This window comes from Solanum dulcamara, chromosome 6 (genome assembly GCF_947179165.1).
Source record: "Solanum dulcamara chromosome 6, daSolDulc1.2, whole genome shotgun sequence".
Classification (NCBI taxonomy): Eukaryota; Viridiplantae; Streptophyta; class Magnoliopsida; order Solanales; family Solanaceae; genus Solanum; species Solanum dulcamara.
The window spans coordinates 36,827,245-36,851,530 of record NC_077242.1 but is presented as its reverse complement, the minus strand read 5'-3'; positions in this window follow the sequence as shown (position 1 = coordinate 36,851,530).

Here is a 24,286-nt window from a genome sequence, read left to right as displayed (position 1 = left end):
AGCTTCTAGAGTGAGGGATTTTTCAAGTATGAACCCTCTCGAATTTCATTATTCAAAGGTTGATGAAGATCCTCAAGAGTTTATTGATAAGGTGTATAAGTTGGTGGATATTATGGGGGTAACTTCGAAAGAGAAAGTGGATTTGATAGCTTACCCACTCAAGGGTGTTGCCCAAGTGTGGTATACTTAATGGATGTCCAAGAGGGTTGATGAGGGTCCCATGGGTTAGGAAGATTTCAAACTTGCTTTTCTTAATCGCTTTTTCTGACTTGAGCTAAGGAAAACAAGGATGAGAGAGTTCATAAACCTCAAGCAAGGGAACATGAGTGTAAGGGAGTATGCCTTCATGTTCACCAAGCTATCCAAGTATGCTCGTTCTTTGATTGCTGATACTCATGCTCGAATGAGCCAATTTATGTTGGAGGTGTCCAACTTTGTTGCCACTGTTATGCTTCTTATCACAACCCAACCCCGTAGGCCGCAACTGAGGTCTGACCTAAACCCCTGTATACACGTCTATTAGCTGTGGTCAAGTCGAACTATAAATTAAATCATACCATACAACAGAACCCTTTTGGGTGATAATATTTTCATAAACCTATAGCCTCTTTCATTTGCATCACATCATGAAAGGTCACACAAGCCGACAAGGCTGCCATAATATAACAACACATACCAAATATCATGAAGACTCAGCTGAACCAAACTGATAAACACAACCCACATATACATATCTATAGACCTCTAAAACTGTTAACGACAACATATGGTAGGACAGGGCCCCTGCCGTACCCCTGAATAACAAAACAATAATACATATCAGCGGCCAGTGCCAAAAACTAGGCTCCGAGATAATAGAGTCTCTTCCAGCTGAGCTAACTGAATCCTAAGCTGAAGGACTCCCAAAACCTGTATCGATACCTGTGGGCATGAACACAACCCTCCGAAAAAAGGGTCAGTACGACATATGTACTGAGTATGTAAAACATAACATAATACAAACTGGAAGCATATCTAAAATAGAAAAGAAGGGGCTAAAATATAAAATATAAAATCTGTACTTGTATTCTGTGAATCATAAAAACATGCATGCTCAAATTATACCATATAGATGGCCCCATTAGGGATTCGGTGAATTATATCTATAGGACCATCACAGGGCCGGCGCCATCACTACCTTATTCCAACACATCATCATATATATACATATGTACCCGGCCCTCTAGTGAGGAACTCAGTGAGGTTTTCATGCCATTGTATTATCATGTCCTCATATAGTGTACCCGTCCCTTTAGTGAGGGACTCGGTGGATAATGCAGTAAATTGTACATGAGAACATACCCTGGCCTAGGACTCAGTGATAGAAGGGTTACCATATTCATGAGTAGAATAGTGAGTAACTATATGCAATTTAAATCATTATCAGAGACTCGATAGAATAAGAAAGTTAAGCTTTTGCCTAAGGACCCGAGTAGTAGTGTAGTCATCTCGAGTACCCTCTAAATGCCATTATGGGCTAGACCAAATGTAACCTCGGGGACCCTAGACATGTACCAACGTAAGGCCAAGTCGTTTATGGAATCAGAGACACTTGTTATCATATAGTCTTTAAGACTTGGAGCTTGTACATTTGGTACCTCTTTAATATATAGAAGATTCTAGGAAAATAGCTCAACTACTATAGGAGTTCAATATTCAGAAGTAAATAAGAGATACTTAAGAATGGAATTACCCCAGAGCTCATATCATATTTAACTTACAACTAGAACATGCCAAAAAAAGAAAGAGAATAAGTTCTATTTAGTCTGTACTTCCCTTAATGTGGTCATCATGTATATATTTCATATCCAGCCCATCTTGGGGCTCGGTAAATAACTATGGCATCTAATTTCATTTTTATACCAAGTACATATAAAGAGAAAGGAGAGATAGCTTTCTACACACTTATTTTTAACACGTAGAAGCCTTAACAGGGCAATACTCAATTCTTGCAGGAGTTCCAATACCAAGCAGTGGATAGGGATTATGAGGCGTACTTGGAGTTATGGGAATGTAATTATCCCCACATTTCACATACAATTCACTTACGGCTAAGGCATGCCAAAAGGAAAGAAAGATAGCTTTACATACCTATGCCAAAAACATGCCAAGAAAAAGCTTCACATACCTCTTACAACTTACTCTTTATCACGTTCGCCTCATCGTCATTTGAACATCTTCAACATGGAAGCAATACGAATATCAACCATCCCTGAGTTTTCAGCATCTTAAGTTGCACACGATTATTCATAGGACTCATTTCCTTGCTCATCTTCTCGACTAGTTCTTTCACTAGTTAAGGAGTTAACGAAAATCGGGCAGCACCTCCCCTATAACAGGCCCTATCTGAATTTCCAATTAGATCCCTAATCACTACAGCTAACCAACAACAACAACCTGCAGCTCATATACAAATAAAATATGGCAACATTACACAACATAAGCTCCAAACAACTTGCTGAAAATTACGATACCAAAATAGGGTTTTTAGTCTTTATTTTGCAAAACCTTTAATTATATGAAATGAGGGGTCATGTGGATGCAACCTGAAGCACCCACACCTCCTTTAGAATACATTTAGGCCCTAAAACACACCCCCACACACCTGCAGCAGCACACCACAAGCACAACACATTGCTTCGACTATAATTTAACTATAGCGACTCCAATTTAGTTTGTTTCGGATCATCGAGCATATTTATGGAATTTTCATATTTCTAGACACTTACACAGAGTTTAAAACACTTAATAACAACACCATATACTCCAAATTGAAGGGAAAGGTCTTACCCTACCTAAAATTGGCCAAAACTCGCCAAACTAGCCTCAGAAGTTCCTTGTCGTGCTGAAACTTTAGCGGACTATTTGTATCGCTTCTTCTCTATCCCAAATTGAAATTTATTTTTATTAAACACCATCATATAACCATGGGATACCCTAAATAATTAATTCACAGAATGAAATTAAGCCTTACCCTTCTTCTTGCTCAAACCCGTAGGTCCCCTCCCTTGTGCTCCTAGCGTTTTTCTCTTCTTATTTCTTACTTTTCTAGGCGTAAATCTGAATACATGATTTTGTAGACATCGAAATATACATATATACATCTCCACATACTTGAGGAACACCGTGGATAATTAATTCACGGAGGAAAATTGGAAGCTTACCGTTTTTTCTTTGTTGCCATCGTAGTACTCTCTCTTAGTCTTTAGGATTCTGTCCTTTGGTTTTGGCTAAGTTTTGGATGAGGAGATGAAATAAGAGTCATACATATACATATATAGGGTGTCTTTGGAGGTGACACATGTCATCCCCATAGGGTGACACGTGTCCAGCCCCTATTAGGCCACGAATCCATGCCTTGCCCCTAGGCTGCCACGTGTCCTTATGGGGCCCACCCCCCAAGCAGGTGGGTCACCTACTTGACCCAAATCAGGTGGGTCACCTTCTTCCATGTGGCACCTTCCCATTCTTCCACGTGGTGCCTCCTCTTACTTTCATGTGTCATTAGCCCCTTTTCCTCGTGGGTTCATAATCTCATCTTATTTTAAGAACCTATGTAATCCTTTATACGTAAGCTTGGTATGTACTCAAGTAACTTAAGTATGTAAGACTTAAGTTAATAGATTATGTAGGTAAATCGAGTCATACGCCTCATTACTTGTCCTTCAACTCCTTCCGACTTCTTATGACCCTAGTTCCAACCTTTCCTACTATGGGGTATCACATTCTCCCTTCCTTAGAGTTGTTTGATGGTGTCGTAGATTATCCGGCTCATATGATAACTTCTAAGAAGCTTAGGAGGCATTCCGAGCTTAAGACTATGGGGTGTAACATCCTTCCCCCTTTAGAATATTCGTCCTCGAATGTTAAACAAAACTTCCTTCAAGACGTTACACAAATTGTAGGGAGATTCCTTTCCATTGCAACCACACATACTTTCATCCAAGTGATTCATTTATGAGTTTCAGGAGTTGGGGTTACCTGTAGACATCGGGAATAGGTACGAATACTTGTGTTTCATGTCCTCTTCAACTTCCCAAGTCATGTCTTCACGATTCCTATTTCTCCATAATACTTCGATAGAAGCTACGTCCTTAGTCCGCAATCTTCTAATCTGTCGATCTCGAATGGCGATAGGTTTTTCTTCGTAGGATAACTCTTTTATGACATTGACATCATTTATGGGACATACTCTGTGTTGGATATCTCGTTGAATCAGTCTTTTTTGCACTGGGTGTATAATTTCCCAATCAGGTGGTAAGTCCAACTTACAAGAAATATTGTCCATCTCATGAGCAACTTAATAAGGTCTAATGTATTTTGGGCTAAGTTTTCTTTTCTTGCCGAATCTTATTACTCTCTTTCTGGGTGACCTTGTTCCGAACACCCAATCATCAATTTGAACTCTGAATGTCGATGTCAATCATCTATATATCATTTCTGCCGACTCTGGGCTACTTTTCCATAGCTTGCTCAATCATGTCTAGGCCTACTAGCTTAGTCTTTTTAACATCGACCCAACTAATAGAGGATTTACACGCCCTGCCCTACCAGCCTTGTATGGGCTATTAGGATATTAGAGTGGTAGCTATTATGGTAGGCAACTTGCTAAGTGATAGATAATCATCCTAGCTACCTTCGAGTTAACAACACCAGCTCCCGATATATCTTCTAGCGTTTAAGTGGTACACTTAGCCTATTTATTTGTTTTGAGGGTGAAAGGTGGTACTAAGACCTGCTTGTGTTCCCAATAGTATATTGGATTGTTATTCAAGCGTTAGCTGTACTTTGAGCCTCTCCACTCAAAACAAAGCTGTGGGAACCTCATGTATTACTCCTAAATTTCCTTAGAAGACTTCAACTTATACTTTACCTTTTGAGTCAACTTTGGGCTTTTTTTCCAATTCTTAAGGTTGGCTACTGAATAATGTTGAAGTCTCCTCATATAATGGCTTTCATAGTCGTTCTGTGCTCTGTCTATCATTCCTTGGTATACTCTTGAAGGAATTTGACATATAAATTTGCTATCTTTTGGTAACCGACTAGTTCATCTCATCTTACTTAATTACCCCAACTTGTAACACTTTAGATTTGTTATCTCGTGTTATCCTTTACCTTTACGAGAATATAAGAAGGTACTCAACTTAACCTCAAAAATATCTTAGCTCCGTCTCACTAATTATCATGTGTTACCTTGCCATTTCCTCCCGTATCCTACAGTCAGTATCAGGGTAGACCTTTGGTCCAACCATGGCCATGACTTACTTCGCTCATAGTACTAATTCTATCTCGGTAGTTTGGATTAACCTATCTTCATATATCTCGGTAGGGTATTCAAAATATCATAACTGTATTGACATTATTGAACCCCTATTCCTTTTATCATGTACTTACTCACTTAGCCTGATGCTTATATATATCCCGTAGATGTAGTCTTTTCGTCTATTGGTTCATTCTACTGTACACATCTCACTCACATTGGAACTTGCTTGACCCACCTTATCGCATTTTTTTCCTTGTTCACTCTTTTCTCTTCTTATCTCCTACCATATGAGGCTTTCTATCCCTTTTCCTTGGTTATTTATCTATCGCAACATCATTCGCGACCAACTCCATATCCAATATTTTGGCTTTTTCTCTAGCATGATGTCATTCAATATCTTGTTAAAAACTTCTTGACACTGCCTTACATAGCATTCTGGCTTCTATCTAATTATTGGTGACTTCCAGACCTTCCTAACTTGGTTCAGTCTAGGTTCTTATTGAAACTTAACCACCCATCTTAAATATATTGCCATATCAGTTCCCTTCACCTTACCTTTGCAGTTTTCTCACTTGCTTCCCCCCCTTTAGAGGGTACTTATACTTTTATCTGCTTATACCTTGCTCTATGTCCAATCTTATTTGTGTTCAATCTCCTTCCCCAATATACTTAGTACTGTATCATGTCCCTATCTCTCTACATATTTTATAACCTGATTATCCATGTACGGAACCTTGGCTAATTCACGAGGCGATGAGAACCTTTCCATATCTAATGTGATATCTTATCTACTAATTGGTATTTTGAATAATGTTACCCAAGAAAGAACTCATCCAAGGCCACCTTCTACTTATCTTTATGAATGGTTAATACTCACTGGTAGTCGTCTTAAATTTTAACTAGGCAACACTTGTAGTAACTTTATTCCAACCTATATCCTTTGTTTCTTGGGGTGAATGAAAGTTGAGCCATTTATTCCTTAAGTTTTCCATCTTTGTCTCCTAAGGGTTCCATTATTTTTGGGGCGACGTTGTGTACACGCGTCATTACTTTATACCTTATGCCTCTTGCCCTTACTGTGTACCCAACCAAGGTTTTTAACTTAGTCAACATACACCAGGTGCCCCTTACTAGCGGTCCTATTTTATCCTCGTATTGTTGTACCACACCTTTATATTCGTACCTATATATTCCCCTTTTAGTTCCTACTTGTTTTCAGTTCATGACATCTTTCTGGGTGGTTCGGTTAGAATTTCTTTCTCCAATTAGTCGGCGAAGAACTAATAAACTATTATCATGGAGCACTTTCCAACCACCGTTAGAAGAAAACTAAAAACCCTTAACCATCATAGTATTTCTTAACACTTGACCTATATGGTCTTCCCCCGAGTTTATCCTCGAGTGATGAACAACTTATCTAATTTACAACTAAGAGTTGGGGGCTTGGTACTTTTCAATAAGAGTAAAACTCAATTGCTGGACATCTTACCCTTCAACCTGAGTTTTTTTTGTACTATAACACCAATACGGCTGGAGATACCGTGGTCTGATGTTTACTGCTGAGATAGGCTTTTATCTCTCCGAAATAAAATTCCCCAAGTAAAAAGGGTTCCCTTTATCGATGACATGGAGAGTACCTCTTGCATCCTTAGTCAAACATAATAGAGGTACTCGACATCAATTTCCAAGACTTATTAAGAATCTATGTTTTATTCCCTTTCCTTGTTCTGGGAAAATTTCGGCAGAGTTTCCCCTATACTCCTTACTATCCCACAACCTGCATGTAGAAAATACCAATAATGCCTCACAGGGCCAACATATATATATTCATATCATATCACAGCCACATAGGGCTTTCAATATCATCTCATATTGCAGCCACACAGGGCTTTAAATATCAATATTAGTATGCAAATAATGGACTTACCTTGTATGTCCAACTTCAAACTGGTTCTTTTGCACTTCTTGTCTACTTCTCCCTTCAGTTTTCGATATCACATTTCAATTTTACCTCAATACCTTACCCAACAGATATCTTTCGTGCCTTTTCTTACCTACGTGCTTCGTAACTTTCCCATAACGTCAATTACTTCCTTCTATTAATGTCGTCCCTCTGCTAAAGTAAAAGATTAGTATAAAGAATTATCCTATGAATCAGATCTATAGCACGATCATAGATATAAAAGAAAGGTAATATTCTAAATGTCTTGTAGCCTCTTGTTTATAGATGTGACGTGCAACACACCGATAACCAAGACTCTACTAGACATGGTCTGCAGACAATCCAAGGACGAACTACTCTGATATAACTTCTGTCATAACCCAACCCCGTAGGCCATGACTGGGGTCACACCTGAACCCCGTATACACCACTATCAGTTGTGGTCAATTCGAACTATAAATAAAATCATACTATGCAATAGAACTCTATTGTGTGATAATATTTTCATAAACCTGTAGCCTCTTTCATTTGCATCACATCCTGAAAGGGCACGCAAGCTGACAAGGCTTCCATTACATAACAACACGTACCATATATCATGAAGACCCAGATGAACTAAACTGACATACACAACCTACATATACATGTCTACAAACCTCTAAAAATGTTAACGACAATATATAGCGGGACAGGGCTCCCGCCATACCCCTGAATAACAAAACAATGATATACATCAGTGGCCAGTGCCAAAAACTAGGCTCTAAGATAATGGAGCCTCTTCAAGCTGAGTTGAACGGTATCCTAAAACCTATATCGGTACCTGCTGGCATGAATGCATCCCCCCGAAGAAAGGGGGTCAGTACGACATATGTACTGAGTAAGTCAAATATAACATAATACAAACTGAAAACATATCTAAAATAGAGAAGCAGGGGCTAAAATATCAAATCAGAAACTTGTACTTGTATTCTGTTTATATAAAAACATGCATGCTCAAATTATACCATATAGACGACCCCACCAGGGATCTGGTGAATTATATATGTAGGACCATAATAGGCCTGGCGCCATTACCACCTAATTACAACACATCATCATATATATACATACGTACCCGTCCCTCTAATGAGGGACTCAATGAGTTTTTCATGTCATTGCATTATTATGTCCTCGTATAGTGTACCCAACCCTTTAGTGAGGGACTCAGTGGATAATACAGTGAACTGTGCATGAGAACATACCCTGGTCCGGGAATTAATGATAGAAGGGTTACTGTATTCACGAGTAGAGTAGTGAGTAACTATATGCAATTTAAATCATTATCAGAGACTCAATAGAATAAGAAAGTTAAGCTTTTGCCTGAGGACCCGAGTAGTAGTGTAGTCATCTCAAGTACCCTCTAAATGCCATTATGGGCTATACCAAATGTAACCTCGGGGACCCTAGACATGTACCAACATAAGGCCAAGTCGCTTATGGAATCAGAGACACTTGTTATCATATAATCTTTAAGACTTAGAGCCTGTACATTTGGTACCTCTTTAACATATAGAAGCTTCCAGGGAAATAGCTAAATTTCTATAGGAGTTCAATATTCAGAAGTAAATAAGAGATGCTTAAGAATGGAATTACCCCGGAGCTCATATCATATTTAACTTACAACTAGGACATGCCAAAAAAAGAAAGAGAATAAGTTATATTTAGTCTGTACTTCCCATCATGTGGTCATCAAGTATATATTTCGTACCCGTCCCATCCTGAATCTCATTTTTATGCCAAGTACATATCAAGAGAAAAGAGAGATAGTGTCATGACCCAACCCCATAGGCCGCAACTGGGGTCCAACCTGGACCCCCCGTATACCTAAATATTAGTTGTGGTGAAATTGAACTATAAATAAAACAATATCATATAACAGAACCCCATTGGGCAATAAAATTTTCATAAACCTATAGCCCTTTTCATTTGTGTTGTAACATGAAAGGGCATGCAAGCCGACAAGGCTGCCATAACATAATAACATATACCACACATCATGTAGACCCAGTAGAATCAAACTAATATACACAACCCACATATACATGTCTACAGACCTCTAACAATATCAATAACAATATATGGCGGGATAGGGCCCCCGCCGTACCTCTCAATAAAAAAATAATACTATACATCAACGGCCAATGCCATAAAGTAGGCTCCGATACAATGTAGCCTCTTTCAGCTGAGCTGAGCGGGATCCTAAGAAGACGGACTCCCAAAACCTGTACCTATACCTGCGGGCATGAAACGCAGCCCCCCCTGAGAAAAGGGGGGTTAGTACAACATACGTACTGAGTATGTAAAACATAACATAATACGATTAGAGGTATATCTGAAATAGAGAAGTAAGGGATAAAATATCAAATTAGAAACCTATACCTTGAAAAGTAAAATCATGCATGCTCAAATTTTCAATATAGCCAGCCCTATCAGGGATCCGGTGAATCATATCTGTAGTACCATCACCTTCTTATTACAACACATCATCACATCATCACATTATCACATCATCATATATATACATACGTACCCGGCCCTCTAGTGAGGGCGCGATGAACAATGTAGTGGAATTGTGCACGATTACTATTCTCAGCCCCGGGGTCGATGAAAGAAGTGTTACAGTATGCATGAGTAGAGTAGTGAGAAACAAAATACAATTTAAATCATTATCTGAGACTCAATAAAGTTATCAAGTAAACCGTCACTTAGAAGTAATTAAAGTACCTACTAGGTGTCACAGAGGACTATATAGAGCATCAGAAACCATAGACATGTGTCACAATATTGCCAAACAACTTATAGGATCCAGACGTCTATCCTCATGGAGCCCTTAAGGATAGAGGCCTATACCTCCAATTATTATTTAACCTATTGAAGACTCGAAGATAGTAGCTTACTACTATAATGTTTAACATTCAAAAGTGAGTGAAGGTCCTGAAGTCATATTCAGAACCTGGGAATGGAATTACCGCCAAAGCTCATATCATATCCTTCTTACATCTAAGACATGCCAAAAGAAAGAGAAGAGATAGGCTTTATATACCTATACCAAAAACATACCAAGAGAAGCTTCACATACCTCTTATGAGTTACTCTTTATCCCGTTTGCCTAGTCATCCTTTGAACCTATTCAATATGAAAGAAATAAGAATATAAACACCCTTTGACTGTTCATCACCATTAATTATACACGAGTATTCACATAACTCATTTCCTCACTCGTCTTCTCAACTAGTTCCTTAACTAGTTAAAGAGTTAACAGAAATCGGGCAGCACCTCCCCTATAATATGCCCTATCCGAATTTCCAATCACACCCCTAATAACTACAGCCAACCAACAACAACAACCTACAACATATATACAAGAAATTCACACCAACATTACACAATACAAACCCCAAACAACTCACTCCAAACTATCAAAATGTGAATTCTGGACAGCTTACTGTCTTGCATTGTTGCTTCGTTTCGAAGGGGTAATTGAGGGAAACAGGCTTTATATCCTCCATGAAAGTTATATACATGTGTATTTGGGTCGCATAAAATTTCAAATCACCCCTACATCAATTCTGTAAAAAAAGATATGCCCAAAATACCAACAGCAGTCCGTGTAAGATGTCTAAAACCAAATTTTGGGCAATACCTCCTCCATACTTCATCACCCTTTTTTGAGTAGATAAAAGCAAAAATGGATTTTAAAGGATAAATAAAAGTTATATAACTACGAAATACCTTTCCAAAACATATTGAATCACTCGACACGAAGTTGTACAAAAGAAGTTATACTAATATTACTAACAATAGTCCCATTCAAAAACGGGTTTGTTAACTAGCTCTTAACGTTTTCTCTCTTTGTTCTTTCAACTTTCTCTCAACTTTCCAAGTGTAAGGCTGAATTAAAGACTCATTATTCATTCTAATACACATATATACACCACCACGTGTCCGAGGAATACCTTAGATAATTAATTTACGAAGAAAAAATGGAGACTTACCTTAGTTTTCTTCAAGCCGTTGTTGTCTCTCTTTTCTTCTCTACATTTTTGCTCTTAGTTGTTGCTGAAGTTTTGAACCAAGAAATGAACTATGAGTCATTTAAGATGTAGATATATTTTTCCTTAGGGGGTGACACATGTCAGCCCCTAAGGGTGACATGTGTTCGGCCCCCATTGGGCCAATACATACATGCTGCCAATAAGGGGCTGCCATATGGCATGGGGTCCACCTCCCCCCAATAAGGTGGGTCACCTACTTGACCTCAAGCAGGTGGGTCACCTGCTTGCTTGAGGTGCTGCCATGTGTCACTCCTCCATTGGCTGCCACTTGTCATCTTTTCCCCTTCCTCATGGTTTTGTAATCTCATCCTATTTTAAGAGCCTATGTAATCCATGCTACGTAAGCTTGGTATGTCATCAAGTAGCTCAAGTATGTAAGACTTCTAAGCTAGTAGTTTACGTAGGTAAGTCGAGTCCTACGACTCATCACTTGGCCTCCAATTCCTTCTAGATTCTTATGACTCCATTTCCAACCTTCTCTACTATGGGATATCACTTTCTCCCTTACTTAAAGTTGTTTGATAGTGTCATAGCATATTCGGCTCATATGATAATGTCTAAGGAACTTTTGAGACATTCCGAGTTTTAAAGTGTGGGGTGTAACATCCTTCCCCCCTTTAGAACATTCATCTCCGAATGTTAAACAACACTTCTCTTAGCACCTTATACAAATCGTAGGGAGATTCTTTATTATTTCCATAACACATACTTCTATCCAAGTACTTAATATATGAGTTTCAGGAGTTGGGGTTACCTATAGACATAAGGAATAGGTGCGAATACTTGTGTTTCATGTTCTTTTTAGCTTCCTCGGTCATCTTCTTTCTAGTTTTGGATTTGCCACAGTATCTTAACGGAAGGCACGTCTTTAGTCTACAATTTTCTAGTTTGTTGATCTAAGATGGCGATAGGTCGTCCCTCACAGGATTCCATTTCCTGGACATCATCTATAGAATATACCCTGGGTGGGTGATCAGTACCCTTACGAATCATCCCTATCTAATGGACTGGGCATATAGTTTCCAAATAAGGTGGTAAGCTCAACTTACTAGCCACGTTGCCCACTTTATGAGCAACTTGATACAGTTTAATATATTTTGGGTTAAGTTTCCTTTTCTGGGTGACCCTGTTATGAACATTCAATCATCAATTTGAACTCTGTATGTTGATGTCATTTATCTATATATCATTTCTTCCGACTCTGGGCTTTTAGTCAATAGCTTGCTTAATCATGTCGGGGCCTTTTTAGCTTAGTCTTTCTAACATTGACCCATTCAATAGGGGACTTACACGTCTTGCTCTAACAATCTTGTACGGGGCCATTGGGATACTAGAGTAGTAATTATTATTGTAGGCAACTTGATAAGTGATAGATAATCATCCCATCAACCTTTGAAGTTAACAACACCAGCTCATGACATATCTTCTAACGTTCAAGTGGTATGCTTTAGTCTGTTCATCAGGTTTGAGGGTAAAGTAGTGTACGAAGACTTATGTGTCTTCCCAGTTTCTTCGCGGACTGATTCTAGGTAGTTAATTGTAACTTAGGCTCCTTCATATAGGATAATAGCTATGGGGACTCCGTAAGGTCCTACCACTCTTTTACCCTATAATTTTACACATTCTCGGTTGAGTAGGTAGCCTTTGATTGAAGGAGCATGGACTAATATTGTTAATCCACAGGTAACATTCCCTCTAGAGTCATCTGGCGCTGGAGTGTGAAGTGAGTCTTGTAGCCCTGGTCATATTGTGGGATTTTTGACCTCGTGTATTACTTCCTGTCTTCCATAAATTGCATCAACTAGTACCCTTACCTTTTGGGTTTTGCTTTTTTCTACCCTAAGAGTTGGCTACCAAGTGGTGTCGAAATTCTCTCGCCCACTGGCCCGTATAGCCATTTTGTGGTTTGCCTCTCATTAACTGGTACTATGTTGAAGAACTGTGGCATTAGAGTGCGTTGTCAGTTAGCAATTAGCTAATCCTTCTTGTCTTGCTTAAATCCTTTTAAGAATAACCTCAACGTAATTTATAGTACTCTAGGAACATAATCTCATGTCGTTTCTCTGCCGCTAGTTCAGATTCTTCCATCTCGCATGACCATACCTGCACTATCGCACTAAATTCCACCAGAATTTAGAAGTTAAGCATGCTTGAGTGAGAGAAATACTGGGATGGGTGACCTCCTTGGGAAGTCCTCATGTCGCATTAGATGGTAATCCTTGCAATAATGTGCGGGGCAATCAACTTAGCCCAAATTTTATCTTAGCATCATCTCACTAGTCTTTAAGTGTTGCCTTGCCCTTTCCTCTATTATCTTGCAACCGGTATAGGGGTAGATCTTTAGTTCCACTACGACCATGTCCCTTTTTGGTCATTTTGGTTTAACTCCTCCTATTGTATTTCCCCCTTTTTATATGCACCTATTCATTGGGGTTGGCTACTGAGTATCGCTAAAGTTCATTCATATTGTGACCTTTAGAGCCACTTTGAGTTCCGTCTATCCTCAGTTGGTATAGTCCCGAAGAAGTTTGGCATATGAGCTTGCCATCCTGTAGTACCCAGCTAGTTCTGCCCATCTTACTTAAACCATTTTACAAATTCCTTACCCCAGCTGGTAACACTTTATTGTTGTTATCTTGTGTCTTCCTTTACCTTTATGAAACTATGAGAAGGTGCTCAACTTAACCTGAGAAATATCCTAGCGTCGTCTCGCTAGGTCTCACCTTGCCGCACTTCTTTCCTTTCCTCTATTCACTTTGTGTTCTTCTCATTTTCTACCACAGGAGGCTTTCTATTCTTTTGTCCTTGGTTATACATCTATCGTAACATCATTTGCGACCAACTCTATAGCTAACATTTTGGCTTTTGGTCTAGCATGCTGTCATTATCTTTTGTAGTGTCCCTTGAGTTATTGGATATCCTTTCATTGCTATATTCTTTTGCTTTTATACGTAGCCACCTTCTAGCGTTATGTTATTCCAGGTCTTGTTGGAAACTTCTTAACACTATCCTGCATAGCATTTTAACTTCTATCCAATTATTGATGACTTCCAGATCCTTCTAACTTGGTTCAACAAAGGATCTTATTGAAGTTTAAGCATCCATCTCGAACATGTTGCCACATCAATTACCTTTATCTTACCCTTTGCAGTTTTCTAACTTGCTTCCCCCTTTTAGAGGGTACTTATACCTTTATCTGCTTATACCTTGCTCTATGTCCAGTCTCAATTTTATCCAGTCTCCTTCCCCAATGTACTTGGTACTGTATCATGTCCCGGTCTTTCTGCATTATTTTTTTTGCCAACCTGATTATCTAGGTACAGAACCTTGGCTAAATTACGAAGCATCGAGAATCCTTTTCATACATAGTGCGATATCTCATCTATTAATCTGTACCTGAGTAATGGGACCCATGGAACAACTCGTCCGAGGCCACATTCTACTTGTCTTTATAAAAAGTTAATATACACTTGTAGCCGTTCTAAATTTTCTCTTAACTAGGCAACATTTGTATTCTGGCATTCATTGTCCCATGTTCTCTTGGAGTATTGGTTTTCCCAACTTATATCCTTTGTTTCTTGAGATGAATGGAAGCTGCACCTTTTATTCCTTGGGGTGAATGTAGGTTACACCAATTATTCCTTAAGTTTGCCATCCTCGTCCCTTAAGGGTTCCACTATTTTTGGGGCGACGTTGTGTACACGCGTCATTTATTTGTATCTTAAGCTCCATGCTCTTACTGCGTACTCAACGCAGGCTTTTAACTTAGTCAACATATACTAAGTGCGCCTTACTAGTGGTCCTACTTTATCCCTGTATAATTGTATCACCCCATTCAATTCATACTTACATATCCCCTTTTTAGTTTGTACTCACATTCAGTTTCTGACATCTCTTTGAGGTGCTTCTGTCCGAAGCTCATTTCCCAATTAGTCGGTGGAGGACTATCAACTTTTATCATAAACCATTTTCCAACCATTGTTGGAATAAACTAGAATCTCTTAAACATCATAGTACTTTTGTTAATACTTGACCTACCTGGTCTCATTCCGAGTTTATCCTCGAGTTATGAACAACTTATCTAATTTACAATTAGGAGTTGGGGGCTTGGTACTTTGAAAATGAGTGAAGCTCAATTACTGGACATCTTACATTTCAACCTGAGCTTTTTTTTTTTTCTACAGCATAATTACAGCTGGAGATACTGTGGTCTGAACTATACTTCTCAGACAGACTTTTGTTTATCCATAATAAACTTCTCCGAGTAAAAAGGGTATCCCTTATTTACGACATGAAGAGTACCTCTTACAGCTTTAATTTGGCATAATATGGGTACTCGGTATCAATTTCCAAGATATGTTATAAAGCTATGTTCTATTTCTTTTTTCTTATTTTGGGAAAATTTTGGCAGAGTTTCCTCTACACGTCTTACTATCTCACAACCTACATGCAGAAAATACCAACATTGCCTCATAGGTTCAACACATATATATATTCATATTATATCACAGCCATACCGGGCTTTCAATATCATCTCATATCGTATCCACACAGGGCTTTCAACGTTAATAATAGTATGAAAGTAATGGACTTACCTCATAAGTCCAACTTCAAACTACATCTGTTGCACTTTCTATCTGCTTTCTTTTCAGGTTTCAACTTTACATTTCAATCACATGTCAATACCTTACCCAACAAATATCTTTTGGGCCTTTACTTTACTTACCAGCATGCTTCATAACTTCCCATGTCGTCAATTACTTCCTTCTGTTGGTGTTGTCCTTCTGTTAAGATCCAAGGTTAGTATAAGGAATTGTCCTATGACTCGGATCTATAGCACTATCTCAGATGTAAAAGAAAGGTAACATCCTAAATGTCCTATAGCTTCTTCTTTATAAATGTGGCGCGCAACACATCGATAATCAAGACTCTACTAGACATGGTCTGCAGACAATCCAAGGACGAACTGCTCTAATACCACCTCTATCAAAACCCAACCCCATAGGCTGCGACTAGGGTCCGACCTGGACCCTCCGTATACCTAACTGTTAGCTGTGGTCAAATTGAACTATAAATAAAACAATATCATGTAATAGAGCCCCATTGGGCAATAATATTTTCATAAACCTGTAGCCCTTTTCGTTTGTGTCATAACATGAAAGGGCATGCAAGCCGACAAGACTGCCATAACATAATAACATATACCACATATCATGTAGACCCAACAGAATCAAACTGATATACACAACCCACATATACATGTCAGCAGACCTCTAAAAATATCAATGACAACATATGGCGGGACAGGGCCCCCTCCGTACCTCTCAATAAAAAAATAATACTATACATCAATGGCCAATGCCAAAAATTAGGCTCTGATTCAATGGAGCCTCTTCCAGCTGAGCTGAGCGGGATCCTAAGAGGACGGACTCCCAAAACTTGTACCTGTACCTGCGGGCATGAAACGCAGCCCCTCCGAGAAAAGGGGGGTCAGTACGACATATGTACTGAGTATGTAAAACATAACACAATACGACTAGAGGTATATCTGAAATAGAGAAGTAGGGAATAAAATATCAAATCAGAAACCTGTACCTGCAAAAGTAAAATCATGCATGCTAAAATATTCAATATAGCCGGCCCTATCAAGGATACGGTGAATCATATTTGTAGTACCATCACCTCCTTATTACAAAACATCATAACATCATATATATATATATACGTACCCGGCCCTCTAGTGAGGGCGCGATGAACAATGCTGTGGAATTGTGCACGATTACTATTCTGGGCCCCAGGGTCGATGAAAGAAGTGTTACAGTATGCACGAGTAGAGTAGTGATAAACAAAACACAATTTAAATCATTATCTGAGACTCAATGAAGTCATCAAGTGAACTCTCACTTGGAAGTAATTAAAGTACCTGCTAGGTGTCACGGAGGACTATATAGAGCATCAGAAACCATAGACATGTGTCATAATATTGCCAAACAGCTTATAGGATCCATACGTCTATCCTCATAGAGCCCTTAAATATAGAGGCTTATACCTCCAGTTACTATTTAACCTATCGAAGACTCAAAAGTGAGTGAAGGTCCTGAAGTCATATTCAGAACCTGGGAATGAAATTACCCCCAAAGCTCATATCATATCCTTCTTACATCTAAGACATGCCAAAAGAAAGAGAAAAGATAGGCTTTATATACCTATACCAAAAACATACCAAGAGAAGCTTCACATACCTCTTATGAGTTACTCTTTATCCCGTTCACCTCGTCAACAACCCTTTACTATTCAGCACCTTTACTTATACACGAGTATTCATAGAACTGATTTCCTCGCTCGTCTTCTCGACTAGTTCCTTAACTAGTTAAAGAGTTAACAGAAATCGGGCAGCACCTCCCCTATAATATGCCCTTTTTAAATTTCCAATCACACCCCTAATAACTACAGCCAACCAACAACAACAACCTGCAACATATATACAAGCAATTCACACCAACATTAGAAAATACAAACCCCAAACAACTAACTCTAACCTATCAAAACGTGAATTCTGGAAAGCTTATTGTCTTGCATTATCACTTCATTTCGAAGGGGTAATTAAGGGAAACAGGCTTTATGTCATCCATGAAAGTTATATACATGTTTCTTAGGGTCGCATACAATTTTTAATCACCCCTACATCAGTTCTGTACAAAATAATATGCCCAAAATACCAACAGCAGTCCGTGTAAGATGTCCAAAACCAAAATCTGGGCAGTACCTCGTCTATACTTTATCACCCTTTTTCGAGCAGATAAAAGAAAAAATTGAATTTTAAAGAAATAAAAGTTATAGACCTATGGAATACCTTTCCAAAGCATATTGAATAACTAGAAACGAAGCTGTACAAAAGAAGTTATACTAATATTACTAACAATAATCCCATTCAAAAAAGGGTTTGTTAACTAGCTCTTAACGTTTTCTCTCTTTGTTCTTTCAACTTTCCTCAACTTTCCAAGTGTAAGGCTGAAGTAACGACTCATTATTCATCCTAATACACATATATACACCTCCACGTGTTCGAGGAACACCTTCGATAATTAATTCATGGAGAAAAATTTAAGACTTACCTTAGTTTTCTTCAAGTCGTGGCTGCCTCTCTTTTATTCTCTACATTTTTGTTCTTAGTTGTTGCTGAAGTTTTGAACCAAGAAATGACCTATGAGTCATTTAAAATATAGATATATTTTGCCTTAGGGGGTGACACATGTCAGCTCCTAAGGGTGACACGTGTTCGGCCCCCATTGGGCCAACACATACATGCTGCCAATAAAGGGTTGCCACGTGACATGGGGTCCACCTCCCCCCAAGCAGGTGGGTCACCTACTTGACCCCAAGCAGGTGGGTCACCTACTTGCTTGAGGTGCTGCCACGTTTCACTCCTCCATTGGCTGCCACGTGTCGTCTTTTCTCCTTCCTCATGGGTTTGTAATCTCGCCCTATTGTAAGAGCCTATGTAATCCATGCTACATAGGTTTGGTATGTCCTCAATTAGCTCAAGTATGTAATACTTCTAAGCTAGTAGCTTAAATAAGTAAGTCGAGTCCTATGACTCATCATTTGGCCTCCAATTCCTTTCGGATTCTTATGACTCCATTTCCAACCTTCTCTACTATGGGGTATCACATTCTCCCTTCGTTAGAGTCGTTTGATAGTGTCGTAACATATTTGGCTCATATGATAATATCTAAGGAACTTATGAGACATTCCGAGTTAAAAAGTGTGGGGTGTAACAGATAGCTTTCCACACACTACTTTTTAACATGTAGAAGTCTTTATAGGGCAATACTCAATTCTTGCAGGAGTTCCAATACCAAGCAGTGGATAGAGATTATGAGGCGTACTTGGAGTTCAAGGAATGTAATTATCCCCATAATTCATATACAATTCACTTACGGCTAAGGCATGCCAAAAAGAAAGAAAGATAGCTTTATATACCTATGCCAAAAAATGCCAAGAGAAAGCTTCACATACCTCTTACAACTTACTCTTTATCACGTTCGCCTCATCATCCTTTGAACCTATTCAACACGGAAGAAATACGAATATCAACCATCCCTGACTTTTCAGCATCTTAGGTTGCACACGAGTATTCATAGGACTCATTTCCTCGCTCATCTTCTCGACTAGTTCTTTAACTAGTTAAGGAGTTAACGAAAATCGGGCAGCACCTCCCCTATAACAGGCCCTATCTGAATTTCCAATTAGATCCCTAATCACTACAGCCAACCAACAACAACAACCTGCAGCTCATGTACAAATAAAATATGGCAACATTACACAATATAAGCTCCAAACAACTTGCTGAAAATTACGATACCAAAATAGGGTTTTTAGTCTTTATTTCGCAAAACCTTTAATTATATCAAATGAGGGGTCGTGTGGCTGCAACCTGAAGCACCCACACCTCCTTTAGAATACATTTAGGCCCTGAAATACACCCCCACCCACCTGCAGCAGCACACCACAAGTACAACACCTTGCTTCGACTATAATTTAACTATACCAACTCCAATTTAGTTTGTTTCGAATCGTCGAGCATATTTATGGAATTTTCATATTTCCAGCCACTTACACAGACTTTAACACACTTAATAACAACACCATAAACTCCAAATTGAAGGGAAAGGTCTTACCTTACCTGAAATTGGCCAAAACTCGCCAAACTAGCCTCAGAAGTTCCTTGTCGTGCTGAAACTTTAGCGGACTATTTGTATCGCTTATTCGCTGTCCCAAATTGAAATTTATTTTTATTAAATACCGTCATATCACCATGGTATACCCTAAATAATTAATTCGCAGAATGAAATTGGGCCTTACCCTTCTTCTTGCTCAAACCCGTAGGTCCCCTCCCTTGTGCTCCTAGCATTTTTCTCTTCTTCTTTCTTACTTTTCTAGGCGTAAACCAGAATACATGATTTTGTAGACATCATAAGATACATATATACATCTCCACATGCTTGAGGAACACCGTAGATAATTAATTCACAACGGAAAATTGGAAGCTTACCTTTTTTTCCTTATTGCCGTCGTAGTACTATCTCTTAGTCTTTAGGATTCTTTCCTTTGGTTTTGGATAAGTTTTGGATAAGGAGATGAAATAAGAGTCATACATATACATGTATAGGGTGGCTTTGGAGGTGACACATGTCATCCCCATAGGGTGACACGTGTCTAGCCCCTATTGGGCCCCAGATTTATGCCTTGCCCCCTAGGCTACCACGTGTCCTTGTGGGCTCACCCCCAAGAAGGTGGGTCACCTACTTGACCCCAATCAAGTGGGTCACATTCTTCCACATGGAACCTTCCCATGTTTTCACGTGGTGCCTCCTCTTGCTTCCACATGTTATTCTCGCCTCTTTCTCATGGGTTCGTAATCTTGTTTTATTTTAAGAACCTATGTAATCCTTTCTATGTAATCTTGGTATGCACTCAAGTAACTTAAGTATGTAAGACTCCTAATTTAATTGCTTACATAGGTAAATCGAGTCCTACGACTCATTACTTCACCTCCAACTCCTTCGGACTTCTCATGACCCTAGTTCCAACCTTCCCTACCATGGGGTATCACATTCTCCATTCCTTAGAGTTATTTAATGGTTTCGTAGATTATTCAGCTCACATAATAACTTCTAAGAAGGTTAGGAGGCATTCCGAGCTTAAGAGTGTGAATTATAACACTTCTTAAAGAGATGGATATATCTAAGCTCATGACTTATGTCAAAAAAATAGAAGGATATATGCTTAAGGACAAAATAATGAGTGAGTCCATGAGGGCTTGGTTTGCAGGTGTGTTTTCTAATGCTAAGACTGGTAGTGGTGGTGAACGCTTTCAATAAGGCCAAAGATTCCAAGTCCAAGGTTCTTCTCAAGATTTGGGCCAAAGGTTTGATAGGGATAGATTGCATACCCTAAGGTTCAAGGTGGGGGTGTGAATTCTAGTATTTCTACTTTTCCCAAGTATGCTATGTGTGGGAAGAATCAAGGAGAAATATGTTTGGTTGGGATGGTTTCTTGATATGGATGGGGCAAGATAGGCCACAAACTCTTAGAATGCCCTAACGTTGCTAATAGTGGTAGAGAAGGTTGTCCTCAAGGTCAAGTGGCTCAAAGAGGGAAAGTCAAGCTTAACCAAAAGGTGGTGAACGCAACAACTGTTATTATGCTCTTCATGCTAGGCAAGATGTGGATGAGACTCCCGATATTGTACGGGTATGTTATGGGTCTTTAACTCTGATGTTTATGTATTACTTGATCCAGGTGCCAACTTATCTTTTGTTAATCCTTGCCTTGCTATGAGATTTGTGATGTTGGAAGGCTTATACTCACATTGTAATTATGATATGAAAATGAGCTATTCTATTAATTATGAAACTTATGAACAAGCTTTATAAATTGAATTGGTATTTATGATTTTCCTTTCCTACAAGATATGATCATGAAAAGAATGAACTATGGTTTTTGATAAGCTTATGAATATATGTTAAAGTATGCTTTTATGAAATATATTCCGTGAGTTTTGACTTAGCACCGAATGAGGCTTTAGGTGGGGGCTCGACCTATGAGGTCCTTATATAAAGTCTCTAGTGTTATAACTATATGCCACCATAGGTTTTCCTTATGGCCTAGCTAGTGGATCCACATATAGCACAAGTTCATGCTCTGTCTAGCGGTGTAGAGTCTACCTTTGCAAGTAGATTTCCCTTTCTTCAATTATATGGAAAGCATCAGGATTTTATATTATATCTCACCTGGTCTTCTTGTCGAATATGGTTCTATTCCACATATGTATACTTTCTTATGTACTCTTATGATCTCACTTATGTCTTTTAAATGCTTTGATCCTTTATGGTTTTCTCATGACGTTACTTATTGTTTTATAGCATGTGTATTAATTGATCATTGTGTCTCATGTTTCATATTGCATAGCATGCCCACATACTTAGTACATTCAAACATACTAATGCATATTGTTGCCTACATTGTATCAAAGTATAGGGGTCAATGATCACATCCATTCTATATGTGGCTTGATCGAGTTGCTGTACTCCAACATTGGTGAGTCCTCATCTATTCGAGGGTAAGATTATGAGTTCATTTCCTTTTAGAAAGGCTATATTTTTCATTTAGGGTGAGCTAGGGACATGTCTTAGCCCTTGCTCGTATTGAGTAGTAGAGGTTTGTTGGACACTTAACTACAGAAGTCTATGTTGTCATATTTCATGTTTCTTATGATATATGTTCTCTTGAGTTTTTCTATGTTGTTTCCTCTTTATTTTACCTTATGCATTTTTTTGATACATCAAGAGGATTGATTGGAGCACTTTCGGTCTTTCGATCGTCATGTCATATCTAGGGCCTAGCTTGGGTCGTGACATGAAATGAAATATTATCCTTATGGATGCTGAGTCCAATGATGAAATGGAAGATTGATCTGGGAATTACATATACCCTATGTTTTTCTTTTATATGTGATTTCAACACTGGGAAAGTACTGGTGTTTTAAGTGTGGGGCAGGGTATATTGGTTCCTTATGTAAATAGTTTTGATATGTGATTGTTTCTTTTATTTAGATTCCTTGAGCTTTGTTTTTGGTCCTTTTACCAAGGATAGTCCCTTTGAACAATAAAAAAAGATTTTCTTTGTAGGATTGAGTGAGTAGTCATAATTGACTGATGTTACCCTATGATAGATAAATGACAACCATCTTAAGGGTAATTTAATCTTTGTGTTTATTGTGTCAAGATGATTGTGCTAAGGCTACATGAGAATTTAATGTCAAGGGTGTGAAAAGCATGGAGTTGAACTATGTTTAGAGACTCTTAGGCTCTTGGGTTGACTCAAAATGAACTTAACCTTAAAATAGAATTCTTACATTTGCTGAAAAACGAAATCTATACTGATCATGCCTGATTTGAACATGTGCCAATGTGTGGTAATATTTGTATATTCTGTGTTATAATATGATATCTAGAACTTGCCTGGTGTGTGTGAAGCGAAATATGAATTATTGCTCTATTTAGGAGATGATAATAGGCCTCATTTGATTTGTTTAAGAAAGTTAGCCTTTCAGATAATATATCAATAGCTAGCCCCTTTGAGCCTATAGTCTTTTATTGGTAGCCATATTTTTGCTTTAACTCTTTTTTTGAATCCTTAATTATGGTACCCTGCTTCTATAAGCACAATATCATAGACTTGTTTTATGTTGTGAATCTAACAAAAAAGGAATGGTTGAATGTGAAAGGTAATAATTTATTGGTTGCAAAGTGATAAAAAGGCTCTCTTTGGAAATATTATTATCTATATGAAAAATCAAAATAAAAACAAAATACTTGAAAAGTGAATCATTCTTGAATAAGAGAAAGTTACTACTAAGGGACTGTGTTAAAGAGAGGGCTGAAAGTATAGAGAATAGAATAATGGGAAATGAAGTCAAAAAAGTGCAAAGTACTTAGAGAAGTGTAAGTCACTATCATATAGTTTCCATACCTAGCCCATAGCCTACATTACAACCCGTTAAATTCCCATTTGATGTCATTCGAGCATAATAAATTGTGCAGCATCACACTAAGGGAAAGACTAAGGTTTGTCGAGCGTGACAAGTGAATTCATTTGTGTGATTGAGAGATTATGGTCTTACATCAGTATTGAAATGTATTTTTTCTGTATGAGTGAAAGTTGGGTGACTCTTTTGTGGTAAGGGCGCATGTTTGATGAAAGGTAGGTGATCAATATGATGTTTTGAGTGAAGTTATGTGCTTGAGTTTGCCAAACGTTGTTGAGTTGATTCTTGAGGTTAAGACCTATCAATGTAGTTTGATACGTAACGATATGAAGTTATATCATGCTTGAATTGAAAAGATAAAAGCTTTATGAGTTGTGTAGTTGAAAATATAATAC